Source organism: Sceloporus undulatus, chromosome 2 (genome assembly GCF_019175285.1).
Source record: "Sceloporus undulatus isolate JIND9_A2432 ecotype Alabama chromosome 2, SceUnd_v1.1, whole genome shotgun sequence".
Taxonomy (NCBI): domain Eukaryota; kingdom Metazoa; phylum Chordata; class Lepidosauria; order Squamata; family Phrynosomatidae; genus Sceloporus; species Sceloporus undulatus.
Window position 1 is genome coordinate 110,104,298 of NC_056523.1, and position 17,618 is coordinate 110,121,915.

The window sequence follows — 17,618 nt, forward strand, 5'->3', positions numbered from 1 at the left end:
TCTGCAGTGTAGGTGCAGCCAGCGAATACGAAATGCACCGGCCGTTCTTTGTCCAGTCGCTTGGTTTGGAGGTACCCTTCATTCACCTTTTATTTTATTTTATTTTATTTTATTTGTTTCTGTACAAAAAATACCGATGGAACTGAGTGTTTTGTCATTAAAGAGAGTGCCTTATGTTTGCGTAGTTTGTTTTGCTTCCCTTCCTTCAACCGAAAACTAGTCTGCCCTTGTTTTAAACTGGCTTGTATATATTTGTGTCACAAACGTATACACACACACACACACACACACACACACACGAGATAATATATTACACACACACACGTATCTCAATAAGTGTGTGTGTGTGTGTGTGTGTGTGTGTGTGTGTGTGTATGCTAGCCCCCTCTTTAGCCAAACTACATAAATTATCAGTCCGGACGGGGTTCAAAAACCTGTTTAAACAGCCATGATAAAAAGAGTCTCTTTGGGAGCCCAGTTGGTTGAGCCGTAGCTTGCATTTGAGAGTGTGTTTCTACATCAGTACATATCGATATTGATATCAATATCGGTATGTACTGAGAAGTAAGTTACATTTATTTTATTTCAGTGCGACCTTCTAGGAAATAAATGAATAAAAGAAAGCTGCCTTGAATCCCATTTTGGGAGGAAGGCGGGGTATAAATGCCCTAAATAAATAACAGGAAAAGACATAATCCAGTTTGACACCGCTTTGACTGCCATGGCTCATTTGAAGTTTGTTGTGGCACCAGAGGTCTGTAACAGAGAGACGGCCAAATGTCTCACAAAACGACAGTTCCCGGAATTCCATAACATTGAGCCACTGTCAAACTGGATTATTTCTGCAGTGCGGATGCAGCCTTAATATTTTTATATGTCGCTTTTCCTCACAAAACGCCTATCCTTAAGAGCCCTTGAGCCCTAATCTCGTCTCCTTTAAAATAACTTTATATGGAGTTTAATCAGACTCCGGCGTTAGCAATTGTTTTAAAACACAATAAATTGGGAAGTCAAAGATGGAGCCGTGTGAGTCTGTAGAATCACTACGGAGAGAGAGATCTTGCAGCACCTTTGAGACTATCTGAAAGAAAGAAGTTGGCAGCATGAGCTTTCCTGGACTGAAGGAAGTAGACTGAAGTTCAGGAAAGCTCATGCTGCCAATGTCTTTCTTTCAGTCTCAAAGGTGTTACAAGATCTTTCTAACTGGGAATGTGCAGCCCAGCCCTATCCTTTTGACTGGAAGTGAGTGCCTTCCTCCTTGTGCTTCGAAGGAGGCTGATCTCTCCCTCTGCTTCAATGGCCCCCGATCTCCCGCGGAAGCCCCTTTGCCAGGAATGGCCCTTCAGGCAGTCTCAGCCTGGAAGTGGCCGCGTGTTTTTCAGTCACGTCTGGACTGAGCGGCCTGGACTCCCCGCTTGGCTAGGAAGGCCATGGAGCCGGGCCACGGAGGCCCTGGGCCCAGATATCCTCCTCACCGCCGCAAACGGAGGCCATACAAGGGAAATAGAGGGCAGGACCAAAGGAAAGCTCCAAACACTCATCGATATAGACATCAGTGCCTCTTAGTCCTGCTCAAAATGGAAGACACGTTGGAATTCATCCTGGGAGGTAGGTTGGGATGTAGGACGTGTCCTGGAAAAGGAGGACCAAGTGTCCTCCTTTCTCCATTTGAACCTTCAGCCCAGGAGGAATTTCAAAAGGCCCTCCAGTTTGAGCAAGGCTAAGAAGCATGGATGAATATATGTCTATGAATGTTTAGAGTATTTTTAAAAAACCACACCCTCCCTTTCCCTTGAATGTCCTCCCTTCAGCGGTGCCCGGTCCTCCTTGGCAATAAAGGGTCTGGTCTCAAGCCCGGGCCAGGCCTGTCGGGAGCCCCCTTCCCTCCCGTCGGGACTCTCGGCCTGGGTCTCCAGAGACTCCTCCGGGACCTCTCCCTCTAGATATTATATAGATGCTATACGAGGAAGAAAGGAAAAGTCGGATCCCTGGAAATCAAACCTCCTGATCTCTCAGGATCCCCCCCCCCTTCAGCTTGGGAGTGAAATGTAACCTTTTCCTCTTCTACACACAGAGGTTTCTGTTGTGGTTGTTGTTGTTGTTGTTGTGGTTGTGTGCCTTCAAGTCTTTTCCGATTTACGGCGACCCGAAGGCGCACCTATTACTGGGTTTTCTTGACCAGGTTTATTCAGAGGGGGTTTGCTTTTGCCTTCCTCCGAGGCTGAGAGTGTGTGACTTGCCCAAGGTCACCCAATGGACCAGCTGGGAATCAAACTCTGGCCTCCAGAGTCATAACCCAACACTCAAACCACCAGATGGACCAGGGTTCGATTCCCAGCTCGGCCATAAACCCCACTGGGTGACCCTGGACAAGTCACATGCTCTCAGCCTCAGGGGAAGCCAATGGCAAACCTTCTCTGAACGTAAGTCCTCCAAAGGGTGATGCCTTTATTGGCCAACCCAAATGCGCAATAGACTTGTTGCAAGCTTTGGAAGCTCCACCGGCTTTTTCATCAGGCAAGAGCTTACAAATCAAACAGGAGGAAAGTAGAGATGTTAGTCAGATGCCTGAATTTTGTTGTTTCTGTCCTTAGTTCAGATGGTAAGAGGAGGGTAGATTTTGCAGGCTGGCTCCTCCTGCTTCTGGCCAGGTGGGAACTGGGACTTTAACAAAGAGCAGGAAATTTAAAGTCCATTTGCATCTCAACAGGGAGCCCTCTTTTGCACTCCAATCTGTCTCCATTCCTGTGAGGCCAGAGGCCTCTTTGTAGGCAGAGGACAATGAATTTTTCAATAAGCCTCCGTGGTTTTGCAGGAGGGGTAGGTTGGCAGGCGGAGGGGTCAAACATTGCTCTGATCATAGTGTTTTGGGGGCTCATGGGGTAAGTGGCCTTGTTCTGGAAGAGTTTCTTCCTGACGTTTGAACAAATCTTCCCAAGAAAACCCCACAACAGAGTTGCCTTAGAGTCGCCATAAGTCTGAAACGACTTGAAGGCACATAACACACACAAACACACACATATAAACGCATCCCCCCTCCTTCTATTCCCAAGCTGGGAGCCGTCTAGCAGACCTGGAGGGGGACGGGGTGGGGATTTGAAGGGTTGGCGCAAAGCCCCTCCAAAAGAGGAAGCCCCAGATTTGGGTCTTTTACAAACAGATTTTCCTTGGAGAGCCACACAGGCCATTGCCTTCCTCCTGAAATATTTCTTAGGGACACCCGCATTCCCAAGGCCTTGGCCTCCCTAGTTCCCCTTCAAACTCATCCAGATCAACCTACTTTCAACAGGGGACCTGACATTTCGGTGTTGTTGCGTGCCTTCCAACCGTTTCCGACTTGGGGCGGCCCTCAAGCGACCCTATGATGGCAAGATCTGCTCCGAGGAGGTCTGCCCTTCCCCTGAGGCTGAGAGAGTGTGACTTGCCCAAGGTGGGTTTGTAGGCTCGAGCAGGGAATGGCACCCTGGTCTCCAGAGTCACAGTCCAACACGCAAACCACCACGGGGGAAGTTTTTGAACCTCTCTGGCCCTTCGGGGGAACGTCCAAAGTACTTTAGAACAAGTCCTGGGACGAGTGGAAGGGATCTCCTGGGGTTTCTGGGAGTTGTAGTCTCTCCAAGACAACTTGCTCCCCCCTGTTCCTTGTGGGGGGGGGTGTTAGACTGGGGTGGGGTGGGGGATCTGGCGCCGGGATCGAGTGTCATGGAGAGGAGGGAGGGACAGCCAAGAGGGGGATCGCAGCCAAAACATCCTGGGCGGCCCTTGGGGGGGGGGGCTGGGAAAGCCATTAGGCATGGAGTCCCTATCGGACCCATCAGTAAACACGGAAGGAGACTTCCCGGCTCCTCTCTCCTCCGGCCATTCCTTTGCCTCTGGAATCTGCAGCGCTTGGGGAAGGGGCCTGGTCATCCCCTGAGTCCACCACCACCACCACCATCATCACCATCATCATCACCACCACCATCATCATCATCATCATCATCATCATCATCATCATCATCATCATCTTCCCCCGCCTTTCCCAAAGCAAGCACCACAATGCAAGGGAAAATCAAATGCAATTCATCCCTCGCTGAACGTACAATCGGCCTTCCACATCTAAGGACTTTTTCTTTCTTATCCATGGATTCCACCAGCCACGGCTTGAAAAATATGAAGGCATAGATATCATTTCCAAAAGGAAAGCTTGTTTTTGACACAGTTTGTTCTTACCGACCTCCTTCGAGTGGACCCCCACCCGTGGCGACCCCAAAGGTGAGACATCTCCAAGCCCCGCTCTCCTCCGCTGCTCTGCTCGGGCCCTGCAAAGTCATACCCAGGACCTCTTTGAGAGAAGAGTCCCTCCATCTAGCAGGCGGCCTTCTTCGCTTTCTGCTTCCCTCCACCTTTCCTAGCATTACTGTATAGCCTTTCCCAGACAGCCTCAACTTTATCATCTTGGCTTCCAGGGAAATTTCTGGTTTCATCCGTTCTGGGACCCATTTGTTTGTCTTTTTGGCTGTCCATAGTATCCATTTTAAATAAGGGACACCTTTTCACCATGCCATATTATTTAATGAGACTTGAGCATCCGTGTATTTTGGTATCCAGGGGAGTCCTGGAACTAAACCCTAGCAGATACCAAGGGCCCACTCTATTTATGTCCAGCCTTTTCCCCAAAAGTGAGACTCGGGATGCAGCTGCACAGTAGAAATAATGCAGTTCAACACCTCTCTTCCATTCTATGGAATCCCGGGATTAATACTTGTACAATATCTTTAGCCTTCTCTGCCAAAGAGTGCTGGTGCCTCCTTGTTGTTGGCAATCCTAAGGAGAACCTATCACAGGGTTTTCTGGGGCTGAGAGTGTGTGATCTCCAGTCGCAGTCCAACACTCAAACACTACAGCACTGCAGGCTCTCAAAACAACAAATCCCAGGATTCTGTGGACTGGAGCCATGGCAGTTAAAGTGGTATCAAACTGCATTATTTCTACAGTCTAGGTGCACCAAATGCAGTTAAAATCCTGGCTAAAACAGAAGTTAAAAACTATTAAATCAATAATCATATTAGATGCCAGCCACAGAGTGCCCCTCTCCTGGCTCTGGGAGGCAGGTGGTCCTCTCCTCCACTAGACTGACCTCCTTCAGCCCCAGCCAGCTCCAGGCCACAGTACTGCCAATTTTGATGCATGGTTGTGAAAGCCAGACAGTAAAGAACGATGTCAGGAAATAAATCAACTAATTTGCAACGTACTGCTGGAGGAGTACATGGGTGGCTGAAAAGACAGCCCTGAAGTTTCCCTAGAAGCAAAAATGGCTAAACTGAGCCTGTTGTACTTTGGAGTCAACATGACTCACTGAAAAGACAATAATGTTGGACGAAGTGGAAGGCAGTAGGAAAAGAGAAATCACAGGTGAACAGACTCACTCAAGGAAGCCAAAAAAGGGTATCTTGGACGCCTCTCATTCTTAAGCACTGTTGTAAGTCAAAGCCAAGTTAATGGCAATTTACACACAAATCATGACTTAGGCATAAAAAAAAAAATCCAAACTGTTATTGACTTTCATAGACCTTAATAGTAACATCTCTTCATAGAATGGCCAGGAGTAGGAATGGGGAGTTTGTAGCACTCCAGATATCCGAACACAGCTCCCATTCTTGGCTTGCTACTCCCTGGCCATGCTGGGCTTATGGGGATGAGAGTTGAATATCACCTGGAGGGTCATAGAGGTTGTGGATTCCCACCCCTGGCCTGTAGAGAAACTAGAAGCTGTTCTGTTCAGCTTCCTCCGTGAAAAGTCACACATGTACACAAAAGCCCACTTCCTCTTCCAAGAAACTTGGCTCTTGAACCTGATTAATCCACAGGAGTGGCCTTTTCCATAGGCATGTAGCCATGGGATTCCCTATGTTCCTGGTCTGATGAGGCTTAGCCTTAGCAGTAGCCGCAGCACCAGGACTCAATTCTGAAGTTGAGTCATGATAAGCCAGAAGCCATGGGCTGATGGTTGGGTGAACTGCTCCCAGCAGAGTTAAGCATCTCTCCAATGCTGGAGTCAACCAGCAGAAAGTTTACCAGTTGGAATGATTTGACTGGAAGGTCTTGATCTGAAATTAATTGGCACCACTTAGCCAAGGGGAATGGGATGTCTTCTGAGAAATTTCTCCCAGTGAGGGTGATGGGGAATCTTATGCCACCAGCATGCACTTCAAGCCAGACTGAAGATCCTTGGTATTAATCCTGAGAGCTGGGCTCTTAGACCAGACACAATGTTTTCCAGAGTGGAGAGTTGGTTGGTCCAGAAATGTTCTCTGAGAAGAGAAGCCCTGGCCAGTGTGGCAGGCAGTCCTTAGGGACTGGCAACAGTTATCCTCTCACACCAGACATCAGCTAAGAAATGGGTGACGGAAAAGGGGAATTGCTCCACAATAAATACATCTGTGTCTATTATCAGGTACAAATGGATGTGTTCCTGGACTCAGAAATTCAATTAGAAGAAGTGCAGGACAGGGCCTTCTTGTAACTCTCACTCTGAGATACAGAACACCACTCTTCCCCAGGAGACTTCTGGCCTCTTCCTTCCATACTGACTTTCAGATCCTTACTGAAGACCCACTTATTATTTCCACAGGCCTTTGCTGTTTAGTGAGTTATTGGGTTTGTTGAAGTGGTCAGCATTTTGTTGGCATTTGGCTGGTTTTCACATTATATATTTATTCCCCTCTTGATCCCATTCTGCAGAAGCTTTAGGATAGAAAAGTAACTTGTGAGTTTTAACAAAAAGATAAAACCAGATCCATAAGTATAAAGCAGAACTGGGTAAATGTGATTTTTTGTTTTTGTTATGGATCACAACTCTCAGAATTCCTCAGCCATGCTGAAGGCCATACTAGCAAGTGGTTGTAGGAATTGTCGTTTGAAAAATATTTTCCTCACTTCTTTGTTATCAAGCTACGTATGCTATCCTACAGCTATTCCACAGAGGCAGAAAGAAAGTAAACCAACTTCAGAAGAGAATGAAAGTCTTCAGGAAGCAAGTCCAGTCTCCAGTATTACTGTTTGGGAGATTCTGGAAGTTTTAGCATTTCCCCCACACCAGCCCCACAAGTTTCTAGCAAAAACATCCCACCCCGTTGCTTCAAGCATTGGAGCCTACTCAGGAAAGGGCTGAGGATGAGGACAACACTGCAGCTGGCTAGAACAGCTCCAACTGGCAGTGGATCAAGGATCTGGAGAGCTTGGGGATTCATATGCAAGGGCTTGGAGACAGAAGCAAGTGGAATGTGCACATGGGCATTAGCCAGGCTCCAGAGACAAGAGGGCCCTCTGTCTTGGCAGCTGCCAGCTTACTAGCTTTACCTCTCTGCCAGCCCAAGATATTTTACTGCCTGAGGCAGAGCAGCAAATGGCTGATCCCCCATCCACAAATATTCCTTGTCAATGTGACTTTAATTATGTTTAGACATAATTCTATTGCAGCCAGTGGGACTTAACCTGTAAGTGTGCAGAAGTTTGCTTCTGTGAAGTCCTTGACCTGCAGATTTCATCTCCCCCTGCCTGCCCATATTTCCAATATTCCAAGGAGAAGTGGGCCAAATGTTTCCATCATTCACACACAAGATGGACGTATGACCAGGAACATGGAAACCCAAAGTTTGCATAAGTCAGCAACATTGGGGAAGGTTGGTATTAAGGGGGGGGGGGAATCCAAATAGGCCAGAAAAAGTCTGATGGTGCTCATTGGCCATACAGTACTGATTGTATTCAATACTGGAGGGGAGGGAGGTGGAATAGGAACAAAATGGGATATCTAAGCAAAGGGAATCTGACTGGTTGAAACACTAAACAGGTACACACCACACTTGTTTTATTCTAATACTGTATTCATTTTAGAAGCAAGCAGGGAAAAGCTCACAAATGTAGGGAAAAGAAGTCAGGGGTAACCTTCACCTGTTGTTTGCTCAAAACACTTGTCTCCATTTTGGTAAATTAACCAATAAAAAGCCCTTTCATATCAGGCTCTTCATTAGCATGGTGTGTAATTGCCAGCCATGCATCACACAGACAAGAACAGAAGAGGAGATGATGGCTGTTTGGTATATAATGTGCAAAGATTACATGCTGAATATTACAAGGCATAATGAATTACATGAAGTGAAAGGTGAGGGACTACCATTTCAGAAGAAGATGCATTTACACCTAAAAGAATAATTCAAGCAGCATAACTGCTGTCACCAAATGAAAACTTTGTCCAAGCAACATCCACTCTGTAGATTACACTGCATATGATTTCAGCCTCAGGGCAGTGACTTGACTTCATGGGATAAGAATGTATACAAAGATCTTGTGCATGTTTGACAGATGAATACAATGTCCTCAGTCAGATTTCTTCACTGATTAATGTGGCTCCTTGGGAAAAAAACATGTTGCATATTCATATCTTGCTAACTCCCAACCTATCTTGTGACCTTGAGAAATGCAACTTTGCACCATCAGATCATTATATCTTCAGTTACCAATATTCAGCTTCTCTGCTATGCATTAAATTTCTATGACAAGTTTTGCACAAGCCTCATTCAGCACCTGGCAACATCTGTTGGCACATCAAGGAACAGCTGAGTTTTTTATTTCAAGACATTCCTGCTTCTGCTTCTTTCTTTTTTAAATTTTATTTTAAGGCAATAATTCCCTCTGAAGTAGTCCCTTTGGCATCCAGGGGCTAATTCCGGAAAAAGCAATGTATCATATTCTACAGAAGAGTGCCACTGAAGAGAAATGGCCACAACCTATAGAAACATTTCTAATTTCTGGACCACTGTTTCTGCTACATTGAGAGCTAGTGTGAGGTTGCACTGCAAATGGCAGCCATGCACATATCATTTATACAAGTAAGGTGCCAACCACCTTATTTTGCCAATACTATTAGTGGCAGAAAGTCTGATAAACACCTCTCCACACCTCTCTGTTTTTAAAGAAAAGATTAAAAAATAAGCAACAAATTGCTGCCTTTTTATGACACCCAGACTTTCACCTTCCAGATTCTCACCAAATGCCTCACATCTTCTAGGGATCAGTTCTTCTGCACATCCTTTGTTATTTATGTATATGTCCCTTCAATAATTATTTTCAAATACAGGACATGTTTGCTTCAGGACATATCTGCCCCCACTGAGTTCCTCACACCAGAGACCTGTCCCTTTTATATCTCTTCTAAACAACTGTTCCAAACTGTACATTTGGATGGAGCTGTTGGAGCTCAGTTGCTATTCAAAAGTCAGCTCTGTCATCCAGAGATCAGGGGTCAAGTTTAAACTGAGGGGCAGGTGTCAAGGACTAGAGAGTCCACAATTAGTTCCCACTTATACCATCATGTTCCATTTTATATTCCTCTGAAGCATTTACGGCAGAAACATTGCAGATTTCAATGTACATGCCATCTGAAGAACATCACCCTCTTAAGAATGCATTAGGCTGGCAGATCTTTTCAAACCAGTGCTCTCCTCTGAGAGAGTTTTCCCCTTGATGTTCTATCAACAAAGATACCAAGATACCATATGGACACTGAGAACAAATTAATGCTAATGAATCAGCAACTCACATTACCAGAAACTCCCCTGTCATTAACTTTGTTAACAAATAAGAACATATCTTCTATGAAATATCCTCTACTTAAGCGGAAGTCTTATCTACTTCCTCTACTTAATTTCCCCTACTTAAACAGTATTTAGAACCATAATTTTAAACCACACTATTGTACTGTAGTCTGAGAATGCAGAATTTTTGTACTAGTGGATTGTATCATATAACCAGCTACACTATTACTGATCATTTGAAAAGTATAGAAATACTAGAGAGACAAGTGCACCTACCTGAAGTAGTAAATCCTTGCCACCCTAATCAATAATAAAACCTTATACTTAAAAACCGCCCCCCCCCCCAACAGACAGTTGATTTGTTTTATCACTCTGACTTTGCCCTTTAGCTCATTTTGCCAGGGCAGCTTCCTTATCCTTCAAAGCAATCCTTCAGTTTCCTTACCCTTCAAAGCAGTCCTCCTGAAGACAGATCCTCTGAGAGTAGAGGTCAAGTTTGTGTTGATCTACAGGTGTCAGAGGTTTATTGATCTAATAATTCAAGCCTCTTGAAGGTCACCACAGAGACTCAGTGAAGTGCAAACATCAAGTACTTCCTAGCAGATGTTACACAAATAACATGAATGAAACGAACTCCTTGTAAAACAAAGTGCAAATGGGCAGATTTAAATCCATTAGTAATTGCTGGAGCTATAATTCTGTTTTGCTGGCATGGTAAACTGTGGCATCACCTGGGCAGTATTTCTGGGCAAAAGCCTAACCCCCTTCCCACAACAGAATGAACCCCCCCCCCAAAAAAAAAGTAGCAGGACTAGCTAACCACATTTTAAAGTACTGTAATGTCAAAAGAACAGACCCCTCTTTTAAATCATTAAGCTCAAAGTCTAAAATGACCTAACTGTAATGAAACTGGTAATGAAAACGTAATTTGTACAATATTACAGAAGAGAGAGAGAACAGGTCTATCAGTTTAGCACAGAATATAATTTCAAAAGGGAAAAATGCCATAAGAATATGAAAGAAATGCATATAATATAATTGCCTTTCTGGGGCTTCTACTTAATGCAGGCAGCCAAGGCCCACCTTATGAGGCCTGACAGGATCCACAAGAGGCTCAGAGGAGGTTGTTTTTAAATATGGTGACTTTATTTGTGAGTGTTACATACACTTATCCTGAGCAAACTCTATTCTCATGTAAATAGTGAGTGAATGCATTTCTTGTTCAAGAGCCAGTTCAATGGGGATCTGATGATATAATTCAACAGTATTGTTGTGCATGTACATAAGGAAAACTGAAATCCACCTACGAATCTCCCTCCCTGGGGAAGGAATAGCACTTTACTGTGTAGACACATGTTAATTATGATTAAAAGTAATGGTATTTAAATTCTTTGTGACACAGTTTTTCAGGTGAGAGGAATCAAACTGAAGATTTCCCAAACCAAGACCCTAGAAGGACAGACAGTACTATAGCCTGGGTTACAGTGATATACGTATTTGTCTTCTGAAATACGTATATCACTGTAACCCAGGCTATAGACTGATCTTAAGTCTTCTTACCTACAAATAAATCTCGAAGAGAGGGTCAAAACAAGAGAAACAGAGTTGGCTTGGGAATACTGTGTTTCCCTTCAGTCAAAGGATTTCCTCAGAGATACATGCTTCAGATATCAGATATGCAAAGTTAGCTCATAATTATCTAGAAGACCATATTAAAACAAAATAAGGCAAGGCAGTTTGCAGGCACATAAAATGGCAAACAGACATTTTTCAACACACAAAGGAGAACGGTTTCTAAATATGAGCAAAGTGCAATTTGTTAGTGTGCTTCCCAGTTTCATGGGACTTTTGAGAATGGTTTGAAGGAACTGAAGCTCCAGAAACCCTGAAATACTTCCATGAGATGGTCAGGGCAATGGTTAAGAATTCTTTAGCCTTATGTTTATGATTTAATAACAACATAAAGAGAGAGCCTCCATGGTGCAGTGGTCTGAGCAACGACTCTGGAGACCAGGTTTTGAATCTCCACTCAGCCATGGAAACCCACTGGGCAGCCTTGGGCAAGTCACACTCTCTCAGGCCCAAAGGCACCCCCCCCTTTGAGCAAATCTTGACCAAGAAAACCCCATGATTAGGATTTTAGGGTCACCATAAGTTGGAAATGACTTGAAGGCACTCAGCAACAACAAAATTATGAGCAAATATCCAGCAAGAATAAGAAAAGAGAAAACAATATATTAGTATATTTGTGCGGTTAACTACAGGTGGGCATGTGTTGGACATTGGAATATACAGTGTCATAAGTAACTAATGCTTTTGTCTTTTGCCGTTCCTCTCTTTTCTCTTTGCCACTGATGATATATTTCCAAAATGAAGCATGGATTGCTGGTGAACATACACCTGAAGACTCCTTGTTTGCATAATAAATAGAGAAAACAACATTCCCACTGGTATATTACTGTGTCTCTATCTGTGTAATCTGACTTTATATGTCAGTTTACAGCATGGGTTTTGAACTTTGTATTTGCCTGCCACCTAGTGACTGAAAGCATGTGAACCATATTTGGTAGACATTCAACATCTGAGCCAGCATGGTATATTGGTTTGAGTGTTGGACTATGACTCTTTGGAGCTCAACCATGGAAACCCAATGGGTGACCTTGGGCAAGAAGTCACACTCTCTCAGCATCAGAGGAGGGCAAAGACAACCCCCCTCTGAACAAATCTTGCCCAAGAAAACCCAATGACAGTTGTCATTCAAGTCGAGAATGACTTGGAGGCACACAGCAACAATAAAGATCCTCTTTGTATCACCTTTGTGTCTGCTCCCAGGTTCCCCATAGGCAACTGACTGGCTACTGTATAAGCAGAAAGCTCAGCACAATAGGACATTGCTCTGATTCAACAGGGCTCTTCATATATTCTCATTGCCTGAGATAGGGTTTGAAAGCACTGGATAGTACCATTTTTCTGCAGTTGTCTAGGCTTTCCTGGGTTGGTCACTGCCTACCTGGGAACTTACTTAAGAAAATGAAGTTCCATACACTCTACACTGAGCCTCTCAGGGAAAAAAGGTATATAAATGTAATTAATAAATTGAAAAATAAAACTAGAAAATTATAATCCTGCATATGATATGGATATATTTTGCTTACTGTGAAATCCCATGCATTCTTACTAAAAATAAATTCTTCTGTGTTTGGTGAGACAGAGCATGGGACTGCAAACCTAAATGAAGAATAATGCTTCTGTTTCCCATTAATACACAGGAGGGCAGCAGCCCAGTTCCCTAAAACTGTCTTGTTTCTCAGAACAAAAGTAAACCATAACAAAAGTTGCTGTCAGAAGAATCTTTCAGTCTACCTCATTCATTTTGACTGGGATCCAGAAATAGAAACATTCCAATTGTAAATTCCAATTGTAATATCTCCTATTGATCATCACTACTTCCATATTTACTTTTATCACAAAAACTAAAAAAAAAATTCCTTCATGAAAGGAAAGACAGAAATTTTTGTTATATTGCAAAAATGGTTTGATGATCCCTGTTTGAAATTGTGGTTGTCAAAAAAAATTGTGTCATAGAGTGTGAGAAGTTTTATCATAACGTGTTGAAAGACCAAAATGTTCTGCATAAGATTAATTCATTGGAGAAATATTCATGATAGGATCGTGGTGAAATACAGTGCCCCTCTACATCTATATAATTTTTGTATGACTTCTGTCACCGAAGAATAATAGCTCAATACGTCCATGTAATAAAACTTTTGTTGCCATCTTACTTTTTAAAGGAATACAGAATATGACATAAACCCATACCGTTTTTGCCATCCCAATGTCCCATTCTTGTCTCAGAGAAATATGGTCAACCTAGCCCTATGTTACTATGCCTATTGAGATGAGCTCCTTTGTTAGGAAGCTGCAGCTACGCTCTTAAGTGTGCGTGCCAGGAGATCAGCATCCACACTGATATCTATGGGGCCTGACTTTCAAAAGAACATTCCTAGATTTGGCCTACATAGAGATTCCCACCTTTATTCTCTGCAGAACCTCTCTTTCAGCTTCAGATGTTTATTACTTAGTGGCCACCTAAGTATAACATTTTCTTTGCTGCTCTGAATTACGGGGCACGCACACAAACACACATGACTCCTTGTTGCCAACCAGCCAGACATCTGGAGTCCAGGCAAGCCCACAAATGGGACTGAGCATAGTGTGTCTGGACAGCACAGCAGCCATGCCAAATGTAAAGCAGCTCTGTTTATTTAGAGGAACTTTCTTCCTCCTTTGAGTCCCAGACAAGGTATCTCCTAGGAGGAGCCACATTCCAATATTTCAATGAGCAATAAACACGTCTGGTTATTGTTACAGTGACACTTGAAAAATAACCAATACGTCAGGATGGAAGATCGTGGGCTGATGGAGAAAGGATTGTTAATGTCTGCTGGCTTTTGGCTGCAAAAGCAAAGGGGGAGGAATAGGTAAGCCACTTTCTCTTGCCTCAACAATGACAGAATTTAGTTTCAAAATTAATATTTGGCTGGGAGATTTTGGCATTCACTTTCACCATTGTTTCTGCTGGAATGCTTTTGGAGAAGTGATTTCTACCTGCCTGCAGGGATTAGAAACAAAAAACCAGTATTAGGATCAAAAACCAAAACATAGTATGCTAGCTTTGGGGGTTCAACAAAACTCTTATGAAGACTGGGTAGTGAGGGGGGAAAATACTGAAATAAAGGCAGGAAGAGAAAAAGGATTCAGCTGGGCATGATAAAAACATCAGAAGGCCACTTGAAAAAGTGTTCAAACAGAACAGAGAAAACACTTTACAGATCTGCAGGAGATTGCATACAAAAATCATAAGGGAAAATGTGTACTCTCATTCTGCACAGGATCTTTGTTACATCTTATTCTCTTCATGCCTGTCTAGTAACTTATCACTCTGGAGGCTGTGCCTGCATCACATTCGTTTGACACAAAAAGCATCAGAAGCTAAACATCTCCTAGGTACTGATGGTACTGTCCAAAGGACAGTCTATACAAAGGCGATGCTGGTATCTTTCTTACAGTGAGATCAAGAGGTGCTACAGTCTTTACCAGCTGGTTTTGACTGGGCAAAGAGGCCTAATACCACTGGTCCTCCTTCCCACAAGCATCCAAAAGTTTAGAGGCTCATGCTTGAGAAAACTGACAGGGTAGAGAGCCAATGAATGGGACAATTTGGCGTGTGTGAGGCTTTTCCTCTTTTTTACATCCCACCCCTGAAAGCACATGGCTTGTGTAGGTGGCCTTTTTAAAACTTTAATCTCCCTTTTACTAGGGTGAGCGTGAGCACTGTCATCCAAGCTATCTCTGATTTATCTTGTTTATGCTTGAGAAGCCCATATTTATTTATCTTTGCCTCTAGAAGGTACATTTATGAATACCAAATACTTCAAAAGCCTTGAAATGGGAAAAAGCAAAAAAAACCCAAACAAACCCCAGCACCCTCTTCCCAGCCTTCGCTGTAAGCATTTCCACTGGCCATCTCTTACAACTGACTTGCTATAATGGATTCTACATTGTTTGGTCTCCATTCATAGACCACTAATCATAACATCATACAATACCATCTGCTAAGTACAACTCAATTTGTGGAGGGTATTATTATTGACTAAATTTGTCCCCCCCTTCTTGTTTATTCTTCCATTTTTAATTGTAAAAGATATAATGATTCAACCCATCATTGGATCTGTATTATGTCTCATTTGAAACTGTTAATGAATTGGTTGGATTGGAGGCTTTATATAATTTTCTAAAATAAAAATATGCTACCTGTATGGCATAGTCCAAGATTACTCACAGGGCTTTGTAGCCTTGGGTCCAGGTTAGTGTTGAGTCCAATCTAGAAGCATTAATATGTGCTAAAATGCAAAGGAAAGGATGTGTAGTCTGACAGCAGGGGCAAGTTTGCTTGCTAGAAAAATGGGGGAATGGCCAGCGGGGGGACCACAGGTTTTCCTGTTATACCAATCTTTTAGGTTTAGTTAAAAGCAACTGAGGTTTGGCAAATAATAATAATAATAATAATAATAATAATAATAATAATAAGTTTTATTTATAGACCACTATTCCGCAATGATCATAGCGGTGTACAGTAAAAATTGTAATACAAAATTAGCCCCTACCCACCCGCTCACTCCCTCCAGGCTGGATGATGACAGTTGGCCGTGGAGGGAGGGCTCTGTCTCTTCAGGGCGGTCCCGATGGTGTTGGACCTTTTCTCTTTAAATCTCTTTCAGCATTTTAAACTGTACTGAGGCAGAAGCTTAGAGCAGAAGAGGTCAGCCACACATACATGTGTCTAGCCAAGTAAAAAGAATCAAACACAATATTACTTAAAAAGCAGAAAAATAAAGTTTATTTACAATACATATGCATCATTAACACCAGTTCAGCTTCTGGAGCAAGGCAGAAAGAAGAAAATCTATATGGTAGTTCAAAGTACGTCTGAGCACAGGGAGAGAAAAGCTTCCCTCTACATCCTTAATGGTTGAGGAACAAGCATGGTGTGAGTTACGTTGTTTTTGGAATCTTGGAATTCTCTGTTTCATGAAGTATTTAGAATTCTCTGCCAGAGAGGCCTAGTGTGACTCACCATACTATAACTCCCAAAATTCTATAGGATGCAGCCATAGCAATTAAAGTTGTATCAAAGTGCTATAGCTTGCAGCGTGAAAGAAGCCCTAAATCCAGTTTTAACAGATCAGTTCCATTTTCATTTTTCTCTCCTTTTCTCCTCTCAGTTTGGATTAGAGTGTGGAGCAGCAGAGTTTAGGGCACAGAAAGATCAGACACTTTCAAAGGATCAGGTTAAAACATCCTTGTTTGTGATACAGCTCTAAGGAAGAATGGGAACTGCTTTGATCTCATTCTATATAGATATATTCCCCACGGGCCTATCTATGGAGGCTGGTGTGCTCTGATCGCTGCAGGGCCTGTCTCCTTTTCTGCTTGCCCTCTGTGTACTTATCACAGGAACTGAGGGACACATGTAGCATTATCACCTTGAAAGGCTCAGGACAGCATTTTCCTTTCATGCCTAAAGTGACACCAAAGGCAGAGCAAAATGACACACTCCGGGGACAACATGATGGCCTGGCAGAGGTTTAAAAGGTAGAGATAACTGAGATGAGAATGGGCTTTTGGTGCACCATTAGAAAAGCTGACAAGAGTCTGGCTTGATCAATATCGCATCCTGCCTCTAAAAATAGAGAGAGGGGGCCCAGGAGTCAAAGACAGGAAAGATCTCACCTGCATTAGCAAGGAAGGCCTGGGCAACCCCACACAGGCCATTCTCATTGCCTCACTCACATCCTCCTAACATGTTATTCCAGCAAGAGATAAAGAAAATATCTTCCATGGGAATAAGTGGAGCAGTTTCTGATAACCTTTTCTGAGCTATACTGTCTCAATCCTGTATCCTATCTGAAGGGACTTCAAAGCAAAATTCAAGTGCAAAGGTTATGATTCGGATAGAGAGGACTGGGGTCTTGACTGCCAGTTACCAAATTCATTAATGAAGAAGATTGTACACTCAACTGTTACCCCAAGATCCCTCCTCCTTTTACCCCTCTCTCCTGATATTAAATTAATATAAAAAGGACTTGAAAGCTTTCATGGCCAGCATTCATAATTTTTTGTGGGGTTTTTTGGGCTATCTGGCCCTGTTCTAGAAGAGTTTATTCCTGACGTTTTGCCAACATCTGTGTGTGGATGCCATCTTCAGAGAATGATGGCATGGACATGAGTGGGATATATACAGTCTGCCCTTCTCATATGTGGGGGATCCATTCTGGAACCACCACCCCCCACGTATGGGGAAAAAAGCGTATGCTCAAGCCCCATAGAAATAACGGGATGCGTGCTTGTGGTGGTGCATGCTCGCGGCAATGCAGGTACATGCCCCATTACTTTTGCCGGGGCTTACCTTCCACATAAGCTCAAAGCTGCAGAAGGTAAGCCCACCTATGGGCAGGGCTGACTATATATACTGTGTGACTC